This window comes from Hyaena hyaena, unplaced genomic scaffold (genome assembly GCF_003009895.1).
Source record: "Hyaena hyaena isolate Hyena2069 unplaced genomic scaffold, ASM300989v1 scaffold_77, whole genome shotgun sequence".
In the NCBI taxonomy this organism is placed as follows: Eukaryota; Metazoa; Chordata; class Mammalia; order Carnivora; family Hyaenidae; genus Hyaena; species Hyaena hyaena.
This window is the reverse complement of record NW_024080708.1, coordinates 3,025,015-3,037,422: the sequence shown is the minus strand read 5'-3', so window position 1 is coordinate 3,037,422 and position 12,408 is coordinate 3,025,015. Positions and strand designations below refer to the sequence as shown.

The window sequence follows — 12,408 nt, the reverse complement described above, 5'->3', positions numbered from 1 at the left end:
GAAGTCAGCCACGCAGGTCTCCCTCTACTCACACTTTAAAGAAGAATGAGTGGTGTGGACCCCTCACTCCAGGACCAGGAAGGAGTCAGATCAGCCCCGTAGGAAGATCACTCTCCCCCGCTCTGTCCCCTTGAGCTTCGTCTCTCCCCACGTCCCTGCCAGAGGCTCCCTGAGGTTCTGCCGTGGGAGGGGTGTCTGAGCTCCTTTAGGGCCTCTGCACCTCCCCCCACCTTGGATCCTTCTAGCATAACGCAGACCTCACAGGCTCAGTGCCTGTCTCCTGTATGGCACCTGGACCATATTAATATATACCATGTGCTAATTAATATACCATGTATTAATCTCCTGTACCTTCTTCTGTGTCCCACAAGGCCTGGCACACCGTAGGTGAATGGTCTGAGGTAAAGAGGGATGGCCACTCCCTGGCACTAGGCACCGCAATCAGTATCCGGCCTCCCAAGGTCCCCACCTCCACCCTCATCAGCAAACTGGCCTGGAGTTGCCACTCGTCCCCAGTGCTGTCAGCAAAATGGGGACACGGGAGGTGGAGACGCGGGTATTCAAATGTTGCTTTGCAGCAGCACGAAGTGGCTCCCGAGGCTGGCAGCAGCGGAATTTGAGATCCCACTGGTGTCGAAGCTGGGCCCCGCCACTTACTGCTAGCCCGCGTATCTGGGGTGATTTGCTTTGCTCCCCTGGACGTCGGTTTTAATTTCTGTCAGCTGGGGAGGATGCCGGGGTGAGAAAATAGATGTGAAGCCCGGGGGCCGGCACCAAGCGCTCGCTGGATTATCCGCACGGCCCCTCCCCGGCTCCCCCGCGGGGGCCTGGCCAGGGGGGCCGGGAGGCGGGGGCTCCTCCGCGGCGGACTGCGGGGCGGGCGCGAGGCAGCAGACGCCGTGTTTACCAGCGGCCTCGCTAGTTCGCCACCTCAGCCGCGGCTCTGGGGCCGAGCCAGTCGCCTCCTTCTTTAAGATTCTGGTCACAGCCGGGGCTGGGTTTCTAAGGCAGTCGTGATCTTTCTCTTCCTACAGACGCCGCTGCCGCTCCGGTCGGCGCGGGGCACAGTCGGGGGCAGCGCGAGGGGGAGACGGCGACAGGGTTCCCGGGGCCGGGCGGCCGCCCAGCCCCGGCCCGGAGAGGGCCCCGACAGTAAGTATGGCGCTCCGAGCGGCCGGGGTCGAGCTCGCCTGGGAGGGGGCCAGAAAGCGGGGCGCCCTGCCGCCGAGGCTGGCGTCTGGGGAGCTTGGGGGGTCGGCAGCCGAGCGCCTGGGCCCCCGCCGGCCCCTCGGAGTGACTCTGGGTGGCGTGGGCACGGGCCCCTGGGCCTGGGTGCGCGCCCCCTCGGCGCCCGCAGTCGGTAGACGGAGTTGGCGCGTCGGGAGCCCACCTCCGTCCACCCCGCCCGGAGCCGCGAGCCCCCAAGGAGCCGTTCCGGGCGTCGGGCCGCCCGCGGGCCCCTTCGCCGCACAGCCCACGAGGAAACTGGAAGACGAGATGCGCGGGGCTGAGGGTTTGGACGCCCATGGAAAAGTGGCGGCGTGAGCGGGAAGTTTTCCGCTGGAGCGGGGGGCGGGGAGCGAGGAGGAAGAGCAGGAGCAGGGAGAGTGGGAAGCCGGGAGGCAGTAGTTGGCGAGGGGGGGGACAGAGGTGACCCCTCCTGGGGTTCAGGCCCCGCCCTCCCCGCCGCCCCCAACGCCGGGCTGCCCCCATCCCCCACTCCCTGGGCGAGGAGCCCCAGTGGCGGCAGCGTCCGGGCTTCGAGACGAGACGCCCTGCACCCCCCACCCCACCCACACCCCCCACGGGGCGCCCCAGCTTCCCCAGGGCCCAGCTGCCCAGGCTGGCCTACGCTGCTGCCCTGGAATGCTCACAGCGTTCACGCAGCGTCGCGGGGCTGAGAAACAAGACCACCCTACCAGGTGGTGCGTTACTCGTAGAAACCTCAGCAAATCGGTTTGGGCAGGGCGTACCTGTCACTTTCTTTTCCTGAACTGTGTAAAATCGAGGTGGGGGCGGGGGGAGAGTTGGCCGAGATCACAAAGGTGAATCCATCCTCAGTCACTTAGTCCCCTGCTCAGAACAGTCCCCCATCTCCCTTTCACTCCTCTGCCCCCAGTCACTCTTCGTTGCTGAGAGCACCGATGATCACACTAGGCACGTTGCTTTTGTGCCAAGCATTGTGCTAAGGAGCTCTTTAGGTAGCAGTAAGAATCCGTGTACAAGAACAGTAGCTGGCACTCACTCAGGGCTCTCTGTGTGCCTGGCACAGCTTTAAGTGCTTTACACGTAGTATGTTTAATCTTCACAACAACGCTGCGAGGTCGATCCTCACATTAGCCCCATTTTACAGATGAGGAAATGGAAGTGATGGAAATTGAGGTGGACAAGCCCAAGGTCCCACAGCGGGGGAGAAGCAGAGCTGGGATTTCCACCCAGTCTTACTTGAGCACCCCCACTCTTAACCGCAAGAAATGTTGTGAGAAATTGGCTTTAATGATGTTGTAAAATGGTTTGTTTTCCCCACAGAAAAAGTTTATTTATTCTGTAGATCATAAGTCAGAGCCCAAGGTCCAAACTGATTTGAAGCACCCTCATTACATTCTGTGGAGAAAGGCAAACCCAGTAGGCCGTAACAGGACAGCAGGTCCTGTTAGTAGGTGCCTCAGTAGAACAATGATCATAATCATTGCTAATAGCCACTATCGATTAATCACTCACTTTTTATATTTAATCTACAGGGAGGTACTTTAAAGTAGGTACTATCATGAGCCCCATTTTACAGATGAGGGAACTGAGTAACCTGCCACAGGGTTGGGATTCCAGCCCACATCCACTGCCTCCAGAGCCCAGGCTGGAGCTCCCCTTTGGCAGATTTGTGCAAGAGGCAGACGTTCCCTCATCGCCTTGCCTAGCCTAGCCGGGCCCCTTGAGCTGTGGCCTCCCCAGCCAGTTGCCCAGAGCTCTGCACTGTTCCCTCCCTTCCTCAGCCCCTGTTGACATGAACAAAGGGATCGTACAAGTTGTAGAAAAAGGGCTTCCCAGAAAACATGCAGCATTCTGCGTGGATTTGGGTTTTGTTATTGTACTAAGTGCCGCGCCTGCAACATCAAGAAGTTGTTCTGCTTTATAAGTTTTATTAATTAGACAAGTGTCTGGTCTGCTGGCTTGGAGTTGCTAATCCAGCATTATGGCTCTATCTGAGTACCTCTGTGAGGAATCATTTTCTGAAAAGTTTTTAGAGCCTCGCTTGCAATGCTGAGCAAAGCCATCTTCCCACGTCCTGGGGTGGGAGAGGGGGCTTGTGTCTTGGCCAGGATTTCAGTAGTAGGAAATACTGCCTATGCTTGAGTAGTCGTATTGTTGTGCCTATTGATAGTCAGCCTTTCTTCCCCCAGGATGGTCCCCATGGGCCCAACAGAACGTAGGACGGGCTCTTCTGCGTCACATATGGCCCCGCAGGGGGACCCCACCATTGGCCCTGGCCCTGGCCCATTAAATAGAGCTGGCTTCAGCGGGCCCTCTTCAGTGTGGCCATAGTAAGGCATGTGAGCTTTGTGACTTTGGTCTCCGTTACCATGGGTACATCTCAGTGTATCCGCTGGAGACCTACCCTTCCCTCTTTCTTCTCTGATATGGAGTGGGGGGCCTTCCATGTGTAGCTTTTGGGTGATGCATAGGAGGTGCCGCTAGTAACCCCAGCGCTGGGCTGTGTCCCCAGTCATCAGTGTGGCCTCCTTTGAGCGCAGCGCCACACCTCACAAGGCCACACGAAAGGGGCCAGTAGGTAGCACGAGTCCTCTGCCCTCATTCCCGCAACCAGAAATGAAAGATTCCCTTCAGTTTTGCCTGAATTTGTTCTATGATTTCTCATTTTCATTGCAGAGGCTTAAACACCTAGAGGTTTCCCCCATTCCTGAATCTTCCTTATTGTTCGTTCATTCGCTGTCACATTTGACATTCTTTTCCTGGAAGGTCCTTCTCCTCCTTGGCCATCTGCGGGACTCCTATTCACCTTCGCCACTCAGCTTAGTTGAGGGGGGCGGGGCGTCTTCTGGAAATCATGGGGGCGGTGGGGAATGGGCCCTCCTCTGCGCTTTCATAACATCCTCTGCTGCCCCTTGTGGTTCCAGGTGACACATGGTTTTATATTTGTTCACACACCTGCCCCCATCTCAGACCACAGCGAAGGGAGAGACTGGGCCTATTTTATCTTCCTGTCTCCAGTACCCAGCACCATGCTCGGCACATAGGAGGTACTTGGTAAATTTTTATTGCATATATGAATAAATGCATGAATGAATGCATCTAAACTCTGGTGGAGGGAGCCCGTGACTCAAGCAAGGGTCTCTGCTACTGTTCCCCTTACAAGGAGGGAGATAGGAGCACAACTAGCATTATTCTGCGATCGAGTCCCAACTCTGTGGATTTTAATCACTGAAAAAATACAAATAATGCCAAGACGTAAACTCTTGGGGAAGTGCTTTTCTGGTTAATAGAATATTCTGGGTAACTGAGGGTTAGGCAAGGAAGCCCCCCACCCCCACCCCCACACACAGCCTTTTTTCCTTACCCTTCTTGGCTCTTTCTAAAATGCCTGGGTCTGGTTTTCTACCTTAGTGAGTCAAGTCTGAGGTCCGTCGGTGAATCTGTGTTGCTGAGGAGGTAGCCTGCAGGTTCTCAGGATCCCCTAGGATTCTGTCTCCCCCAAGCCTGGTTGGAGAGTAAGGTGCAATCTCCTTATCACCCCCACCCAGAGACAAGCCCACAGGCCCTTTGAAGTTTGCAAATTTACTGCCCCTCACCTCCAGGAAACAGACTGCATCTCCCTCCCTCCCCACCACCAGACTAACAACACAGGGGATGTGCAGAGTGTTTGGGTGCTAACTCATGCTCTCTGATACAGTAACTCAGCACCTGCCCTTGGCTTTTTTTCTTAGGTAGAGAGTTCACCAACCTCCCTCCCCCTTTTCTGATTCCATAGGAGCTTTCTTTTCTTTTTTTAATGCTTTTTTTTTTTTGAGTGAGCGAGTGCACGCGCGTGCACACACACACACACACACACACACGCGCGCGCGCGCGCGAGTGGGGGAGGGGCAGAGAGAGAGAGGGAGACAGGAGCAGAAGCAGGCTCTCTACTGATAGCAGTGAGCCCGGCGCAGGGCTCCAACTCATGGACGGTGAGATCGTGACCCGAGCCAAAGTCGGATGCTCAACTGACTGAGCCACCCAGGTGCCCCAGGATCTTCCTTTTCTTTAGAAAAGACCTTATAATTTGTTTTTCCCTCTCAGCAGAAAGATGCAATCAGGCAGGACAGAAGGGGTCTCATCCAGAAGCTGTATTTGGCATCTCTGGACACCCCCAGATGGGGTGATATGAATTACCGAGCCTCTGCTCACATAACCTCTTCTGTGGAGTTGCTCTTGGCCTGATTTCTGCAGTGCCCCCACCTGGGTACTCCTGGACAGACAGCTTGAAGATGGAGCACAGCGGGGAAGCCAAGGGCTGCTCCTGTCTGTTCCCTCACAGGAGGTCAGCCTGGTGCCTGCTGGGCATGGTGCCTGGGCCTCAGATTCCACCTGCATCGTGTCAGGCAGGGAGGGGGCAGATGGGCATCTAGGCAAAGCCGTGGGATAGATCTGCCTTTCTCTGTCCAGGTATGACTAGACTGGCCTGCCTATCTCCTCAGAAGCTCCCCAAGGGGGCACTGGGGAGGAGACCTTCTGCCCCAGCAGAACCAGACGAGAGAGAGGGAGAGGGAGAGGGAGAGGGAGAGGGAGAGTAAACCTCTCAGCTTCCCACTTCCCAGCCAACCTCTCCCAGCACCTCCTCCCCTACTCGGGCTGTCATCTTCACGCTCCTGCCATAGCCCCCCTGCTCCCTTCTGTCTCCAGGCCTGCTCACAGTGCCTTCTGTCTGGACTGGCCCAAATATGGCCCCTCCTCTAGCAAACCTTCCCCAGCTGCTTCTGGAAGTCAGCAGAGGGTGGGCAGGGGTGAAGTAAATAACTTCCAAGGCCCCTGCCAACTCTGAGGTTCGGCGGTTTGACCAGAGTTAGGAGCTGGGGGCATCCTAGGCCGGTGGCCCAGGCTGTCACTGCCTGACATCCTCACAGAGAGGAGGGAGGCGGCACAGCCAGCCAGCCAAGTAGGCCCTTGTTTGGCTTCAGGAGGCTTTTCTGAAGGCCCTATACAGCCAGAGCCTGCAAGGCAGCCCCCAGAGGGATGCTATTTGAGCCCTGGATCTTTGGCTGCTGGAGGCAGCTACTTGTTGGGATGTTCCCAGCAGCTCCTGCCCACACCTGCTCCCCCTATCCGGCCTCCAAGCCTTGTTTACAGTTCAGCCCTTGGCAGCCTAGCGGCTAGGATCCAAGAGGAGAGAGAGCTCTGGGTGGCCAGGGACCCTCTCCCGGCCTAGCATTCTGTGCCAGAGTGCTTCAGCCCAGCCTGGCCTTGGAGAGATGTGTTCACTGAGGGGAAGAATTCAGGCCTGCTGCTCCCTCCCGTGCCAACTCCACTTTTCCCATCATGGCCATTGCCTCCCGGCTTCTGGAATTCTCTCCCCTCCCTATTTTATCCTCTTGATCTCATTCTTTTTCCCAAGAAAAATATGGCCTCTGGTGACTGGGGGATTGGCCCAGGTCAGGATGGCACCCCAGGTGTCTTCCCTGGGACATTACAGATGCACCCCTGCTCACCATGTCCCCATCTGTGAAATGGAGAGGGCCGTCATGGTGTCAGTATGCATAACCACAGTGCGCCTCCCCAGAGAGCTTGAGCACCCCAAGTCCCGTACCAGAAGGTTCTCATTGCCACGTGGCCCTTTCACAGCTGCTGAAGACTGGGGGCGGAGCTGTAGGTGGCCCATGGGCATTTAGAGAGCAGGTGAGGCACTGGAGCAGCCCCCAAAGAGCCAATACAAGTTGGTGGAGTTGGTGGCCATGGGTCCTCTGTTGGCCTTGCCTTCGTCAGTCCTGTCCTTTGTTCTTCACGGTCTCTGAGGCCCTTCTCTTGTCTCACATCTCCACTTCTATGTTTTGCTCTGCTTCTTGCCACACCCCCACGCCAGCTCTGTCTGGCCCCCTTTCCCACTTAGCGGGCTTCCCCTCCATTCCTCTCTCTCTCTCTCTCTCTCCCCCTCTAGCTGCATCTCTGCCTCTGCCTCCGCCTCCCTCGAGAAGTACTTGGTATGGTATATGGAAGGTGGGGGCTGGGGTGCCCAGGGCTCTCTGGAGTGCCATGACACCTCCTTTAAACTCCTGTGAATACATCTTTGCTTCTGTTCGCCCTCCCTGCCTCTGCCAGTGACGGGTGAGTGGGGGCTAAAATATGAGGATCTCCCCACCAACTCTGCCACAGTTCAGTGGCAGCAGCTTCAGACCTTATGACCCACAGTGCCATATGGCATCAGCCTCACATCTGGCACAGTCCTCACATCTGTCACTGGGCTGGCAGCCTCAGCAGGAAGGGTTTAGGAGCATGTCTGGGCCTATTAGGCAACATGTCTAAGTCTATTGGATATGTAGCTCCTGAGGGGAGAAGTAAGGAGGAGCAGGGGGCCGGCTTCCCAGAGGGTCCTCTGCAGCGTCCGTTCAGGAGCATCATGGCATTGGTCTTTTGTGAGGTGACTCCAGGCTTCCAGGTATTTGTGGAAGAACAGACAGCCTCTGGCTCTCTACCTGCTCCCTCATGATCTGCTACGACAGGTGACAGGTGCTCTCCATCCCACCCCACTGGGGAACAGCAACTGTTTCAACAACCAGAAAATGAATCCAGACACCAGCAGGTTTTCTAGAAGATGCCTCTCCAGGCTCAGCTGAGGAGGAAGTTGCAGGGCCATGAAGAACTGGATGGAAAGAGGGAGGCAACATTCAGAAGATAACCAGATCTGGGGCACCTGGGTGGCTCAGTTGGTTAAGCATCTGACTTCGGCTCAGGTCATGATCTCACCGCTCTTGCCGGCAGCATGGAGCCTGATTGGGATTCTCTCTCTCTCTCTCTCTCTCTGCACCTCCCCCACTTCTGCTTTCTCTCAAAATAAATAAACTTAAAAAAAACAAAAACAAAAACAGATCTTCTACCTAGAGACTGCCAAGAGTGGGAAAGGCTATCCAAAGGCATCTGCCCACCCTCCGGACCTCTGGCCATTCTGAAAGAAGAATTATTTGCCCTTTAAAGAAATATTCCTCCCCTGAGAAGGAACAAACTGTTGGATTTCTTACCCTCATACCCCTAAAAGGACTGGAGCCATGCCAGCTTCAATTTCTTCTTAGATCGTAGACCTCCCATACTTTTCCTTTCACTCCATTCACTCCCCACCTTCGTATCTGGCCAGAGATGTTGAGGGGTTTCTCCCACTGGCCAGACTCCCCATCCAGAAATCTGTCTTTCACAGTCTGAGACAGAACCAGTAGGCATTTGATAATGAATTGCATGGAGTGGCCTAGGGATCATAATCTGTATGCCTCGGAATCACCCCTACCCAGGCATCCATCAATCCATTTAGAAAATATTTATTAATCACCTGCAGTGTGTCAGGTACCATGCTAGGTGGGGGAGATGCCATGTTGAACAAAAGAGACACAGTCAGTACTTTTATGGAGTTTATAGACAAATAATACATAAATGAATGTATATCGCGATGAGTCTCTTGAGGGAAATGAACAGGCTGTACTGATGGGGATAACCAGGGGAGAGTTCTCAGAGAAGGCCTCTGGCCTCTGAAGAGGTGATACTTAAGTGGGGACCTGAAGGGTGTAAGATCAGCCATGTAGAGAATGGGGAAAGAATTTTCCAGATGAGAAAAGAATGCCAAGTGGAAGGTCTTGAGGTAGCAAAGAACTTGATGTGTTCAGAAATGGAAAAAAATGCCAGTGGGGCCAGAATGTACCAGGCAACAGCAAGAATAGCTTAAGAGGGGTTTGGCAAGGAGGACAGGAGGAGATCACACAGAGCCTCTCATAGGCCATGAAAGAAGACTTTGGATGTTATTCACTTGTAGTGAAAGACGTGTGTAGGATTTGAAGCAGGGAACCAGCAGCAGGATCTGATTTGGACTTTGCCTTATCTATAGAGACCAGACTGAGGAGGGGGCAGCCACAGCCTCAGGGAGACCAAGACAGAGGTGTCTGCAGCAATCCAGGAGACAGATGATAGTCACTCGAACAGGGGGATAGCCATGGAGATGGAGAGTGTTGGTCACATTGAGAAGGAACAGCGGCCAAGACTTACCAAGGGATTCGCTGTTGGGGGGGTCGCAGTGGGGAACTGTGATGGAAAGAGAGAGATAGGACTCAAGAATGACTCCGAGGTTTCTGGCTTGAGTTATTAAAGTGATGATGGTGCTACGTAGTGAGATGAGGAAAACTGAGAGAGGCCTAGACTGGGAGGTGGGGGAGGGGAATCAAGAGTTCAATTCTGGACATGTTAAGTTTGAGATCCCTGTGAGACATAAAAGCAGAGATGTCCGAACAGAGTTTTGGAATATAAGAGTTTGGGAGCTCACAGAAATGGTGTGGGTAGAATACCAATTTGGGATTGTGTACATACAGGTTGTATTTAAAGCCAGGGGACTGAGGAGGCGTGCCTGGGTGGCACTGACTTCGGCTTAGGTCATGAGCTCACAATTAGTGAGTTTGAGCCCTGCATCAGGCTCCGTGCTGACGACTCAGAGCCTGGATCCCGCTTTGGATTCTGTGTCTCCCTCTCTCTCCACCCCTCTACTGCTCTCTCCTTCTCTGAATGAATGAATGAATGAATATTTTTTAAAAATTAAAAAAAAAAAAGCCAGGGGACTGAGGAAACCACCTGGAAAGAGAGCAGAGAAGGGAAGGCTTGGGACTGAGTCAGGAAGAATGACACCATCTGGTGATTCAGTAGCAGAGGAGAAAAGCCCACCAAAGAGATGAAGAAAAAAGAGGCAGAGAAGTCGTTGGAGACTCAGAAGACCCTCACAGAAGTCAAGAGAGGAGAACACTTCAAAGGAATGGCCAACTCTTCCCAAAGCCAATGAGAGGTTGAGTAAGATGAAAACTGAGAGTTGACCTTCAAGGCCATCGATGACCCTAATAGAGCAACTCTGTGGAGCAATGGATGTAGAAGCCAGATTATTAATGGACTGAGGCGCAAGGGGGAGATGACAAAGTAGAAACAATACCCTTGGAAAACTCTTGAGCAGCTTTTCTGTGAAGGGGAGGAGGATGAAGGGACAGTGTAAGGGGACTATGGCACGGAGGGAAGTGGTTTCAGTTTCTTTTCTTAAGGATGGGCTATTTCCATCAGCATGCTAACATGATTCTAGAGAGGTGGAGAATTGATGACTTAGGGAAGAGAGTGAATGCCCAAAGGAGCAAAATCCTTGAGAAGATGAGAGGGAATGGTACCAGAGCATAAATGAAGAGATCTGCCATTGGCAGAAGAAAAGAAACATCCTCCATTTTAATTGGAAGGGAAAAGGAATCGGAGTACAGGTGTAGGCAGGGTGCAGTATAGATTTGGTGATGGTAAGACGAAGGAGGGAGCTCTCACTTGATGGTTTGTTTTCTCAATCATGTATGGGACAAGGTCATCTAATGAGGCTCATTGGGGCCAATGGGGAGGTGCAGAAGATGAACCAAAAAGGAGGGGCTATGAAATAATCATCTTAGAGAGTGAGAAAGTGGTGGCCAGACAGCATTGTGAACCCACACCAGGTTTGAGACTGTGAATATGAAGTGAAACCCTTGGACTCCATCATGTGGTTTTTCTCCAGCTGCCTTCAGCTACTTGGATGCAGGCACGGAGAATGCATATGGTTGAGGTCATCGAGGAATGAGGTTTTGCAAGGCAAGAATAGCGAAGGGTGAGAAAATAAGGGGGTTAAAAGCAGGTGCAGGAGAATGGTCATAATGGTAGATCAGGAACTCTAATTTGGACATGAAGGGAAATAAAGATAAGAAGTTTCAGGGACAGTAAGAAAGTAAATAAGGGAGGAGCACCTAGGTGGCTCAGTCAGTTAAGCTCAGGTCATGATCTCGCGGTTTTGTGGGTTCAAGCCATGCATTGGGCTCTATGCTGACAGTTACAGAGCCTGCTTTGGATTCTGTCTCCCTCTCTCTTTAACCCTCTCCCACTCACGCTGTCTCTGTCTCTCTCAAAATAAGTAAACTTAAAAAAAAAAGAAAGTAAATAAGAGAAAGGTTTGGGGAAGATGTCTCTGAGGAGGTGACCTTTAAGCTGAGACTTGAATGGAACACAAAGAATGGAAGAAAGAGATTTCCAGGAAAAGTGAATCCCAAGTGGGAAGTGAATAAGTGATCATGATGCTTCTGGTTATTCCTGCAGTGGGAGTCCTGTGGGAGGTAAACTGCCAGGATAAATGGGAAAGGAATGAATGGCAGATTGGCGAGGACGACTGGGGAGGTGGTGCGGTATCTGATGACCACCCAAAGTCTAGGTGTGACGATAGAGCGACTAACCTGGTGAAGGGGGGGAAGCAGTTGCTGCAGGCGTCCCCATCACCTCATGCATGTTGAATTCATCAACAATGATATCAAGAGTTTGCAGCGGGCACAGCCATTGGGATGGTGGTTATCAAAAAAAAAAAAAAAAAAGAAAATACTATCAAGTGTTGAGAGGGATGTGAAGACATCAGATTTTGCACTGTAGTTAAGAAGGTAAAATGGTGCAGGGCACCTGGGTGGCTCAGTCCGTTAGGCGTCTGACTCTTGATCCCGGCTCAGGTCCTGATTTCATGGTTTGTGACTTTGAGCCCCACATCAGGCTCTGCACCAGCAGCTCAGAGCCTGCTTAGGAGGTTCCCTCGCTTGCACTCTCTCAAAAATAAACATAAAAAAATCTTAAAAAAAAAAAAAAGGGGGCGCCTGGGTGGCTTAGTCGGTTAAGCGTCCGACTTTCGCTTAGGTCATGATCTCGCGGTTCGTGGGTTCGAGCCCCGCGTCTGGCTCTGTGCTGACTGCCAGCTCAGAGCCTGGAGCCTGTTTCAGAGTCTGTAACTCCCTCTCTCTCTGACCCTCCCCTGCTCACGCTGTCTCTCTCTCTCCTAGAAATATATAAAACATTAAAAAAAACAAAAACAAAACAAAATCTTAAAAAAAAAAAAAAGAACCTAAAATGGTGCAGCCACTGTCGAAAATGATAGAGCAATTCCTTGAAAAAAAATCAACATAGAATTACCATATGATCCAACAATTCCACCTGTGGGTATATACCCAAAAGACAGGAAGGCAGGGACTCCAACAGATAACTGTGCACTCATGCTCACTGGCAGCTTTATTCACAATAGCCAGAAGGTGGAAACAATCCAAGTCTCCATTGACACATAAATAAAATGTACCATACACATGCAAATGGAGTATTATTTAAACTTTAAAAGGAAGAAAGGTGCCTAGGTGGCTCAGTCAGTTGGGC

At 52.7% G+C, this 12,408-nt stretch overlaps 1 protein-coding gene across 1 annotated transcript in view; it reads left to right on the top strand.

Moving 5' to 3' along the window:
- Positions 1-1,085: 1,085 nt before the first annotated feature.
- FRMPD3 (FERM and PDZ domain containing 3) overlaps positions 1,086-12,408 on the top strand; it is a 78,080-nt gene continuing 66,757 nt past the window's right edge. Inside the window, exon 1 of the mRNA XM_039233545.1 lies at positions 1,086-1,152. The gene's annotated coding sequence lies outside the window, so the exon portion shown is untranslated. The remainder of the gene's footprint in view (positions 1,153-12,408) is intronic.